The sequence below is a fragment of the Triticum urartu genome, chromosome 3 (assembly GCF_003073215.2).
Source record: "Triticum urartu cultivar G1812 chromosome 3, Tu2.1, whole genome shotgun sequence".
NCBI lineage: Eukaryota > Viridiplantae > Streptophyta > Magnoliopsida > Poales > Poaceae > Triticum > Triticum urartu.
In genome coordinates this window covers 91,973,348-91,984,140 of record NC_053024.1, presented here as the reverse complement: position 1 = coordinate 91,984,140, position 10,793 = coordinate 91,973,348, and the positions used below count along the sequence as shown (strand labels likewise).

Sequence of the window (10,793 nt, the reverse complement as noted above, 5' to 3'; positions counted from 1 at the left end):
GCAGTTAACTTGCAGCACAGGACATGTGGGTGCAGAAAATGGGATATGACTGCATTGCCATGCAATCATGCAGTCTCTGCTATTACCAAAGCTAAATTAAGGCCTGAAGATTTTGTGCATGACTTCTTTAAAAAGCCTATGTATCTGGCTGCATACAGTCCCATCATATTTCCTGTACTTGGACCTGACCTCTGGCCTAAGACCAAAACTAGAGACATAGAACCCCCAGTTTTCAAGGATAAACCAGGGAAGAAGCAAACCAAAAGGAGAAGGAGCCAGTTTGAGCCACCAACACCTAAAGATACATCTAGGATGGCATCAATTACATGCAGCAATTGCAATCTTGTGGGTCACAGATACACATCTTGCCACAAAACACTAAAGCCAGCTCTAGCAATGAGAAAGAACAGGCATGAGGTTAGTCTCTGTTGGCATACTTGCTGTCATCTATTTCTGTTTTGTACCACTTTGAATGTATTAACTTGCTGCCATTTTCAAATGCAGTCAAACAGGACAGAGGAGGGTACCACATCTACTACTGCAGCTTCATCTGTTGCAGCTCCAGCAAACAGGACACCACCAGTGGCAAGCAGCACAGCAGCTCCAGCAAGCAGGCCAAGCAGCACAGCAGCTCCAGCAAGCAGGCCAAGCAGCTCAGCAGCTCCAGCAAGCAGGCCAAGCAGCTCAGCAGCTCCATCTAGGAGGGCAAGCAGCTCAGTAGCTCCAGCTAGGACATCCTTCTTGGCACCAAGACAGAGGAAGAAACCATCAAGGCTGAAGGATTACTTTTATGCTTCAGGGAACTAATGTGCTTTGGAAAAACTGTTGATGATGTGATCAGGCAAAACTGCTAATTGCTATGATCTATTTTGGGAACTTATGCTGATTTGATGTTATGGTACTGTAATAACTACTATTGATGGTCTTGCTTTTATGAGAATTATGCACTATGATGTTGTTCTTGCTGTTATCATGTTCAATTTAATGATCAATATGATGGTCTGGCTGCTACCATGTTCAATTTGATCCATATGATGGTCTTGCTGTTAAAAAATTAAACACTTGTTGATGATGGTCTTGCTATTAGGAAAATTAAACACTTGTTGATGATGGTCTTGCTATTAGGAAAATTAAACACTTGTTGATAATGGTGGTCAAGGTGCCCCTAGGGCCATTCTGTCGATGAATCGATCAAATGGTGGTCAAGGTACCCCTAGGGCCAATCTGTCGATGAATCGATGACATGAGGGTCAAGGTACCCCTAGGGCCATTCTGTCGATGAATCGATCAAATGGTGGTCAAGGTACCCCTAGGGCCATTCTGTCGATGAATCGATCAAATGGTGGTCAAGGTACCCCTAGGGCCATTCTGTCGATGAATCGATGACATGAGGGTCAAGGTACCCCTAGGGTCATTCTATCGATGAATCGATGAAATGGTAGTCAAGGTACCCCTAGGGCCAATCTGTCGATGAATTGATGACATGAGGGTCAAGGTACCCCTAGGGCCATTCTGTCAATGAATCGATGAAATGGTGGTCAAGGTACCCCTAGGGCCATTCTGTCGATGAATCGATGAAATGGTGGCCAAGGTACCCCTAGGGCCAATCTGTCAATGAATCGATGACATGAGGGTCAAGGTACCCCTAGGGACATTCTGTCGATGAATCGATGAAATGGTGGTCAAGATACCCCTAGGGCCATTCTATCGATGAATCGATGACATGAGGGTCAAGGTACCCCTAGGGCCATTCTGTCGATGAATCGATGAAATGGTGGTCAAGGTACCCTTAGGGCCATTCTGTCGATGAATCGATGACATGAAGGTCAAGGTACCCCTAGGGCCATTCTGTCGATGAATCGATGAAACGATGAAATGGTGGTTAAATTACTTGGTTGACAGATTCATACTCAAATATTGAATAGATGATAATCATCTAAACCATATAAAACCATTTTGTACTAAGCACATAAAGCATATAACATCAAATTTGACTCACATTCATTAAGATTCATCAAGGTTGGATCCAACACAATGGATCACAACATACATACTTAAATTACTGGGTTCACAAATTCAAACTACAGTACTAAATAGATGATTATCATCTACATTACAACACTGCTGGATCCAACACCTTGGATCACAAAATACATAGTTAAAGTAGTTGAGGACCAAGTTCATACTAAAGTTTTGCATAGAAGACTATCATCTACATACAGATAGATGATTATCATACTAGAGGACACCCCTACTCATCTAAGATGGCCTTCACCCCCTGAAGCTTCTGCTTTATCTTCTCCTCGGACTTTTGAAGCTCAGAAATGTGATGCTGCAATTTAAGCCTCTCTTCTGTCAGCCTTTCCTTCTCCTTCAAATGATTGAACTTCAAGTTCCTAATCACATTAGCTTGAGCACCTGTCAGGTTCACTAGAGTCTCATACTTTTGCAGCAGCTTATTCTTCTCCTCCTCTTTCTTTGACAGCTCTGCCTTCAAGTTTCCACTACAGTTTCTAGCTCAGCAATCTTCAAATCAACATATTCCTTCTGCTCCTTCTGATTGTTTAACTCCACACCCTTCTGCTGCTAGGCATCCAAGAGAGCATTGACATCAGCATACAAACTATCATAGTCCTCCTGTACTTTCTTCTTCTCCTCCTCTTTCTTTGCCAGCTCTGACTTCAAGTTACCCACTACAGTTTCTAGCTCTGCAATCTTCACATCAAGACATTGCTTCTGCTCCTTCTGATTGCTCAACTCCAGACCCCTCTGTTGCTGGGCATCCAAGAGAGCATTGACATCAGCATACAGACTGTCATAATTCTCCTGTAGTTTCTTCTTCTCTTCTGTTAGGTTGTGAATTACAAAGGAACTCTCCAGATTGTCATTGGTCCTACCTGACTTACTCTCCTCATACATATCCCATAACTTGGCCAATGCCTTCTCCATTGAGTCTGGCCATTCAAAATCAATCCATTGAACTACTCCACAGTTTATGCCTTCCTGTAAAATAAACAATAAAACGCTCCAATAAAACAATAAAGAATCATCTAAGTGAGTAGGCTGAAGACCACTGTTAAGTGCCATACTCCATAAGCTAACATGTTCAGGGGTCTAATATGTGCAGCAAACATATCACACAGCAAACAAATAAACAATGACCACTGTTAAACAAGTAATTAAGCATTGACCATAATAAACAATGACAACCATCCACTCACTGGATAAAACAAGTTAAACAAAGACTAAGCACTTAACCAAGCTTAACAACTTGATAAACAAAGCAGTAATCACTAACCACAATAAACAATGTGTACCATCTGATGACAAGGCATGTCAGGTAAAGGTAAAGAAATACCAAACTTAGCACATTCAGCAATGAACACCTTCACTTATAAAGGATCATACCTTCTTAGCACATCCTAGAAACCTCATGCCGGTGTGCATCCCTTCAAATGCAACAAAGCGCTCGGCCGGCTCGCCGTGTTCGCACAAAACATTCACATCTGCGTCAGTGCCATTGAAATTCGGATCGTGCATCGTAGCTGGAAGTTGCGGGAGCAAGCAAAGATAAACCTAGGTTCAGCTCGAGCTCATTCACAAAATCCCCAAATCACTAACCCTAACCCTAACCCTAGCTGTAGCAAACTAACCTTGGTGATGCCATCCCAGGAGGAGGAGATGTTCATGACTGAATCATCACTGGTCTCGACGCTCCACGACACCATGGCCAGGGGGAGCAGCAAAACGGCGGCCGGCGTTGTGGCGGCGTCGGGGGAGAAGAACAGAGTGAGGAGAGGAGAGCAGAGTGATGAGAGGAGAGGGCGAGGCAGATGAGAGAGCTGAGCTGGTTTCTATCGGCGCACCGGCGGGCACTGTAGCGCCGTTAGACGGCGTCAGCTCGCGGCCGTGAGCCACGTCGACAAGATAGGGTCCCACCTGTCATAATAGTGCTTAAACTGCCCGAACAAGAGGTTTGGTGCTTTCTGCAAAAGATTAAAAAAAAATCAGTGTTATCTACAGCAAAAACATAGAAGAGTGTTTCCTGCAAACCTAAGCTAAAATGTGATGGTTTTCTGCAATTCACTCTAGCCATTGCCGTACTGTGGGTTTGTAGCGCCGGAGGAGGCAAGCCGGCGAGAAGAGAGAGCAGCCGGACCACCGCGGCCGGCCGGTGAGAGCCTCCTTGCTGCCGTGCTCAGGAGCGCCTCCATCGCCGGCTCGATCGTGCTCGCTCGATCCTTCCTTAGTATCGGGAGTCCTTGGCTGCGTACGTGTGTAAGTTTATATATCGAGGACAGCTAATATATTCCACACGCGTGACTGCTTTAATGGCAGTTGGAACAAATCAAATTTGGAGTGCAGACTTTCCAAAACGAAAATACAAAGTGTTGTACAGGTATGTGCGCGCTACAAAGGCATATTAATTTGTAGCCGGAAAGGCGAATGATACGGCATTCGATCGATCGATACATAAAAAAGGAAATAGGCAACGCAAAATAAGAAGCAATTAATGGCGTATGTTTGGCTATCATGCATGCATATTCCATAGAGACACATGCATACCATACCATACCCCGTTTTGAATGGCTTGGTTTGATCGGAAGCTGATTTGCACCAAACCATGGTATACATTTGGAATTGTTCAGTTAGCAGATCCGGACCAATATTTGGTAGTAGTAGTAGCTATTTAAGCCGCCGCGGCGGTGGACATTGGTTGGGTGTTCAGTTGGCCGGCCCGGCTTTGGTTTCCAAGGCCAACACACACCCACGCCGCCGGCCGGCCGGCCGACCATGGGGAACCGGCTGGCCAAATCAATAGGGGCGTCGGTGACGGAGGGGGTGATCAAAGGGGTGGCGGAGCCGCTCATCTCCAACAGCGACCAGAGCAGCGTCGTGCATCACGTGCACAACGGCGGCTGCCTCCAGGAGTTCCTGGCGGCGACGGGCGAGTGCCACCCGAGGGAGGTCAAGCGGCGGGACGGCGGCGTCGTCGTCGACGCCGAGGCCTGCGCCGTGGCCACGGCGGCGCTGCGCAAGTGCTTCGGCCGCAACCGCCGGTGGTTCGAGCACCAGTACATCGCCCGCATGGACCGCGGCCTCGACGAGGACCTCAAGCCGTCGCCGGAGCGGGTGGAGGAGGAGTCGGAGTACCGGTTTAGGTGGTGGACTAGCATGAGGAGGAGCCGGCAAGCTAAGCTTAATTAGTATGCATGCACTCCTGTATGTACCCGTGCATGGGCATGGCTTATAATGGCGACCGATCGATCGATCGATCTCACATGCACGCATGTTAGCATGAAGTACAATATACAGATTAGATCAATTAATTGCGGCACTGGATTTTCTATTTTGGGTTTAATAGATTGTATTGTATTCCGATGTTATTAAGTTTTCTTAGGATGCCTACATACACTCGTCCCTATGAACCGAGATACTGAGTTGACACAACATGTTAAGATTGACAAAGTCATTGTTGGGTTTCGTAGTAATTTTAAAAAATTTCCTACGCACACGCAAGATCATGGTGATGCATAGCAACGAGAGGGGAGAGTGTTGTCTACGTACCCACGCAGACCGACTGCGGAAGCGTTGACACAACGTAGAGGAAGTAGTCGTACGTCTTCCTCCGAGTTCGAGCACACGTTCAGTTCGATGACGATCCCCGGACTCCGATCCAGCAAAGTGTCGGGGAAGAGTTCCGTCAGCACGACGGCGTGGTGACGATCTTGATGCACTACAGCAGCAGGGCTTAGCCTAAACTCCGCTACAGTATTATCGAGGACTATGGTGGCTGGGGGCACCGCACACGGCTAAGGAATAGATCACGTGGATCAACTTGTGTGTCTCTGGGGTGCCTCTGCCTCAGTATATAAAGGATTAGAGGGGGGAGGCTGGCCGGCCACAGGAGGCGCGCCAGGAGAGTCCTACTCCCTCTGGGAGTAGGATTCCCCCCCAATCCTAGTTGGAATAGGATTCGCGGAGGGGGAAAAGAGAGAGAGGGGGCCGGCCACCTCTCCTAGTCCTAATAGGACTAGGGGAAGGGGGAGGCGCGCAGCCCATGTGGGGCTGCCTCTTCTCTTTTCCACTAAGGCCCATCATGGCCCATTTAGCTCCCGGGGGGTTCCGGTAACCTTCCCGGTACTCCGGTAAAATCCCGATTTCACCCGGAACACTTCCGATATCCAAACATAGGCTTTCAATATATCAATCTTTACGTCTCGACCATTTCGAGACTCCTCGTCATGTCCGTGATCACATCCGGGACTCCGAACAACCTTCGGTACATCAAAATGCATAAACTCATAATATAACTGTCATCGTAACCTTAAGCGTGCGGACCCTACGGGTTCGAGAACAATGTAGACATGACCGAGACACGTCTCCGGTCAATAACCAATAGCGGGACCTGGATTCCCATATTGGCTCCTACATATTCTACGAAGATCTTTATCGGTCAGACCGCATAACAACATACGTTGTTCCCTTTGTCATCGGTATGTTACTTGCCCGAGATTCGATCGTCGGTATCCTATACCTAGTTCAATCTCGTTACCAGCAAGTCTCTTTACTCGTTCCGTAATACATCATCTCACAACTAACATATTAGTTGTAATGTTTGCAAGGCTTATGTGATGTGCATTACCGAGAGGGCCCAGAGATACCTCTCCGACAATCGGAGTGACAAATCCTAATCTCAAAATACGCCAACCCAACATGTACCTTTGGAGACACCTGTAGTACTCCTTTATAATCACCCAGTTACGTTGTGACGTTTGGTAGTACCCAAAGTGTTCCTCCGGTAAACGGGAGTTGCATAATCTCATAGTTATAGGAACATGTATAAGTCATGAAGAAAGCAATAGCAACATACTAAACGATCGGGTGCTAAGCTAATGGAATGGGTCATGTCAATCAGATCATTCAACTAATGATGTGACCTCGTTAATCAAATAACAACTCACTGTTCATGGTTAGGAAACATAACCATCTTTGATTAACGAGCTAGTCAAGTAGAGGCATACTAGTGACACTTTGTTTGTCTATGTATTCACACATGTATTATGTTTTCGGTTAATACAATTCTAGCATGAATAATAAACCTTTTATCATGATTATAAGGAAATAAATAATAACTTTATTATTGCCTCTAGGGCATATTTCCTTCAGTCATCATATTTGTGTTTGTAGTGACGGGAACATCTCATCTCACTGAAATAAATTCAGAAAAATGGAAGCACCTGTGTCAAGTCTAGGACTTGAACCCTGATCTGGTTCCATCACAAAGAATCTAAAGATCTGAGCTATGCTTGGTTCATAGTTTCCTTAGTTTTCGAGTTCTCCGTATGTACTTACTAATGAATTTCGTATGGCTCATTTTTCATCCACCCTTCTTTACCTACATTCTTCTTCCCCTTCATTTTTTGATTTTTTTTCTTCTAGCCGGTTTTTTTCTCAAAACCGCCTCAAGTACCCCCTCCCCTCCGGTTGTGCCCTCATATTATCTTACCAAGTAAAATCATGTTTTTGGTAAAATAAATGAATAAATGCTTAAATTAATTCTGGCGGATGTGCCATATTCACAACCCAAAATCATTTTGGAGCACGCTCCACAATGTTTTGGAAGTTATCAAGGTGACGCGCATTAACTCAGAGTCATCATAATTCAAACTTCATATTATTTTTGGATCCATATGTTGACGTATATGTTCATTCTTCACGCAAAGCAATTGCACATTGGTTGAACATCACATTGAAATCAAAATTGACCTAGAACGACTAAAAACACGATGATTTTATTTCACCGGCTTCCTGTGTTTGAAAGTGATCTCGCATCTGGGGGCCGATTTGGCTTCCTCCACTTGCATTTTGACGCGGTTGAGGTATCGGTAGGCTTCTTGGACGCATACGAAGGCCAACCTTGTAACCCTCCATGATCACGACTTCTGGTACTACAATGGCAGCTTCCGTCGTGTGGCGGCGGGGAGGCGCTCGACCCCCCACGGTTGATTCGGTGTCTTGAAGCGCATCGTCTTGGGCCCACTCAAAGTAATGCCAGTCCCTCTCCCAAAAAGGGTCCACGAGAAGGGTCGAAACATTGACATGACTCAAATGGCTCAACACGAAGGAAGATAGTGGGTGGGGAAGAGGAAGATGGTCGATTGTGGTTGTGCGACAGCGAGGAGAGTGTTGGTTTATATAGCCATGGTCTGACGAGAAAAGGGCCCGAGAAAGGGTGCGCTTTGACAAAAACAAGGCAGAAAAGGGCATGCAGAGGCGAAAAATGTGCGCAAACAAGTGGAACACACAATGACGATATTTAAGGAAGCTTTCCCGATGAAAACCGTGCATGCGGGAGTCATACAGACGGACGACTATGCCATAGGCAGGAGAAGGGAAAAAAGGGGCGATAAACGATTGAAGTTTTCCTCTCATACAGACAGATGGGTATGCAGGGCGCTACATATCAACGCCCCCAGCCTCCAAATATGGAGGCCAGGGGGGAATCAACTAGGCAGGCTTTAATAGGCTTGAGCCTGCCTTCCAGCAATGCAAAAAAATAATTAGTAGTTAATAGTATATGTTCCTACTAGTATTATGGCAAATTCTAACCTTCTTTGAACAAAATAATTGAGAGTTAGTAGCTTTTTTTCAGCCGTTAACTTTGAGCCTGCCCTTAATTTTCCTCCAAGATTCGTCACTGATGGAGGCTGTGACTCACTACTGAAGCACGCTCTAAAAATTATGTAGCAGAGGGCAACATGGCGATTGTGTTAGAGCCATTTTTGGACCACTAAGTTCGTATGATGGGGCGACACATATCTGCTAGAGTTGCTCTTATACTTATCAAATAAAACATTTTCTACACAATCACATTATCAACAAAATATCATGTAAATCACAGACTAACTACAAAAATATTTGAGTTGCTCTTATACTCACTAAATAATATCTTTTCTACACAATCACATTATTAACAAAATAACATGTACAGAATCAACCGGTGTTAGATGGTTAGAGGGCAGTGGTAACTCAGCCCACTACAGTTCAAATTAGGTTTGACATTTCGATGTCTCATTAATGTAAATTATTCTTTCAAAGAAAGGTGACATTTCCATAACAGTTTGGCGGTAGTGACAATTCGTCATTCACAAAGCTCCCCAGCTTCAACCCGGTCTCAAGTAAGCGTTGTGTGCCCATGTGGTGGAAGTGAACTAAGTAGTGATCTAAACGCGGAGGTGGTACAAAGTGTACTTCCTGCAAAAATAAATTTAAGTATACAACTCCATGCCCACCTACGTCGTATGCGGCAATGATCAACCCATAATGGCATGTGCATGGTGGTGCACCCATCACCGAGTGCGTGAGTGGATCTCCAAAGATGTTGGTGGCGTGCGACGATGCCGACAGCCAGACCGAAAGCGCAGAACCAGATCCGAACTAGCACAACTAGTGAAAACATCGCTCACAGAAGTATGTTAGCAACAGGTACCATCCACATCACTCAACTGAACCAACCAACATTGGCAACCACAATTCAATCTTAACAAAACTCGAAAAGATAGGGGTTCAGACACACATCGTCGACACATTAAACCTTGTAAAACCACCGAACAGCAACTGATAATATCCATACAAAAAAAGACAACCTGACCTGATACTAGCTCACTTAAAGAAGGGAGCTTCTGCCTGTCACATACGCACACATACTATCTCTTGTACAGTGTATATATATCACAATATGTAAAATGGTAGCAGTGAGTTGTTGAGACATCCAGCACGTTTGTTTCTTGATGAAGCACTTGTCGAGGCGCTTCAAGCCTGTGCAAACAAATGAAGAGGATGTGCTGTTAGTCACAGGGGATCAGAGCACAAGGCGCAAGTTCTGGTGTGCGATGCTATGCTGCTTGTTAAGTACGGTATAGCATAGAACAGAGAGGAGTGCTTGTGTGAGACTGTTCAACTTCATTGTGTCATTGTGTGCCTAATCTAAGCACAGACGTACCAAACAGCATTTAGTAGTTATAATAAATAGCAGCAGAAGTGTGTCGTGGGCTAGTCTGTTTGTTTATCTCAGTCACAGCTGCTAAGGGCCATATCATTTAAGCAAGTGCAGCAGTCTTTAGAAGCATTCAGCAGAGCACAGAGAAGATATTCAATGAATAACGATCAGTTGAGCCTAATATACCTTGTTGGCAATGTTGTTGGAGAGCCAGTCAAGTCCCTCGTACAACCCTTCCCCAGACGTCGCACAAGTGCTCTGAATGTACCTGCACCAGAGGAAATAATTTATTTTAGCACCAGCACCAATAATTATTTTAGACAGGATAAGTAGTGTAGCAACAACATGGAATTAAATTAAGATCAAGACACATTCATGATCCCCAGGTACACCCTATGAACTACTATATCATTCGACCATGTGGCTTTATCTATAAAACAGGGCGATGGTCTATTTTCAGAGTTACACCCTATGTGATTTAACAGAAATAAGTATGTTTATACTAGATTTATTTTGGGGATACACTACATGTACTTTCAAATAACTCTTATTACAAATTGAAGTTCACAATTACAAATATCTGCAGCATATAGAATCTGAGAAACAGCAGAACACCAGGGAAATTTTGACCAAGATATTAGAACGTAAATAGCTTCTGAACTACTCCCTCTGTAAAGAAATATAAGAGCATTTAGATCACTACTTTAGTGTTCTAAACGCTCTTATATTTCTTTACGGAGGGATTATGTGTGTGGAGTTCCTTACCAGTGCCGCTGGCGCAGGGAGTGCA

General features: G+C 44.9%; 1 long non-coding RNA gene across 1 annotated transcript; it reads right to left on the bottom strand.

Moving 5' to 3' along the window:
• Window positions 1-9,524: 9,524 nt before the first annotated feature.
• On the bottom strand, window positions 9,525-10,793 carry LOC125543045. The gene is made up of 3 exons (XR_007298242.1): window positions 10,769-10,793; window positions 10,190-10,271; window positions 9,525-9,822 (listed from the first exon to the last, which is right to left on the bottom strand). It is a non-coding gene; the product is annotated as an uncharacterized LOC125543045 (long non-coding RNA).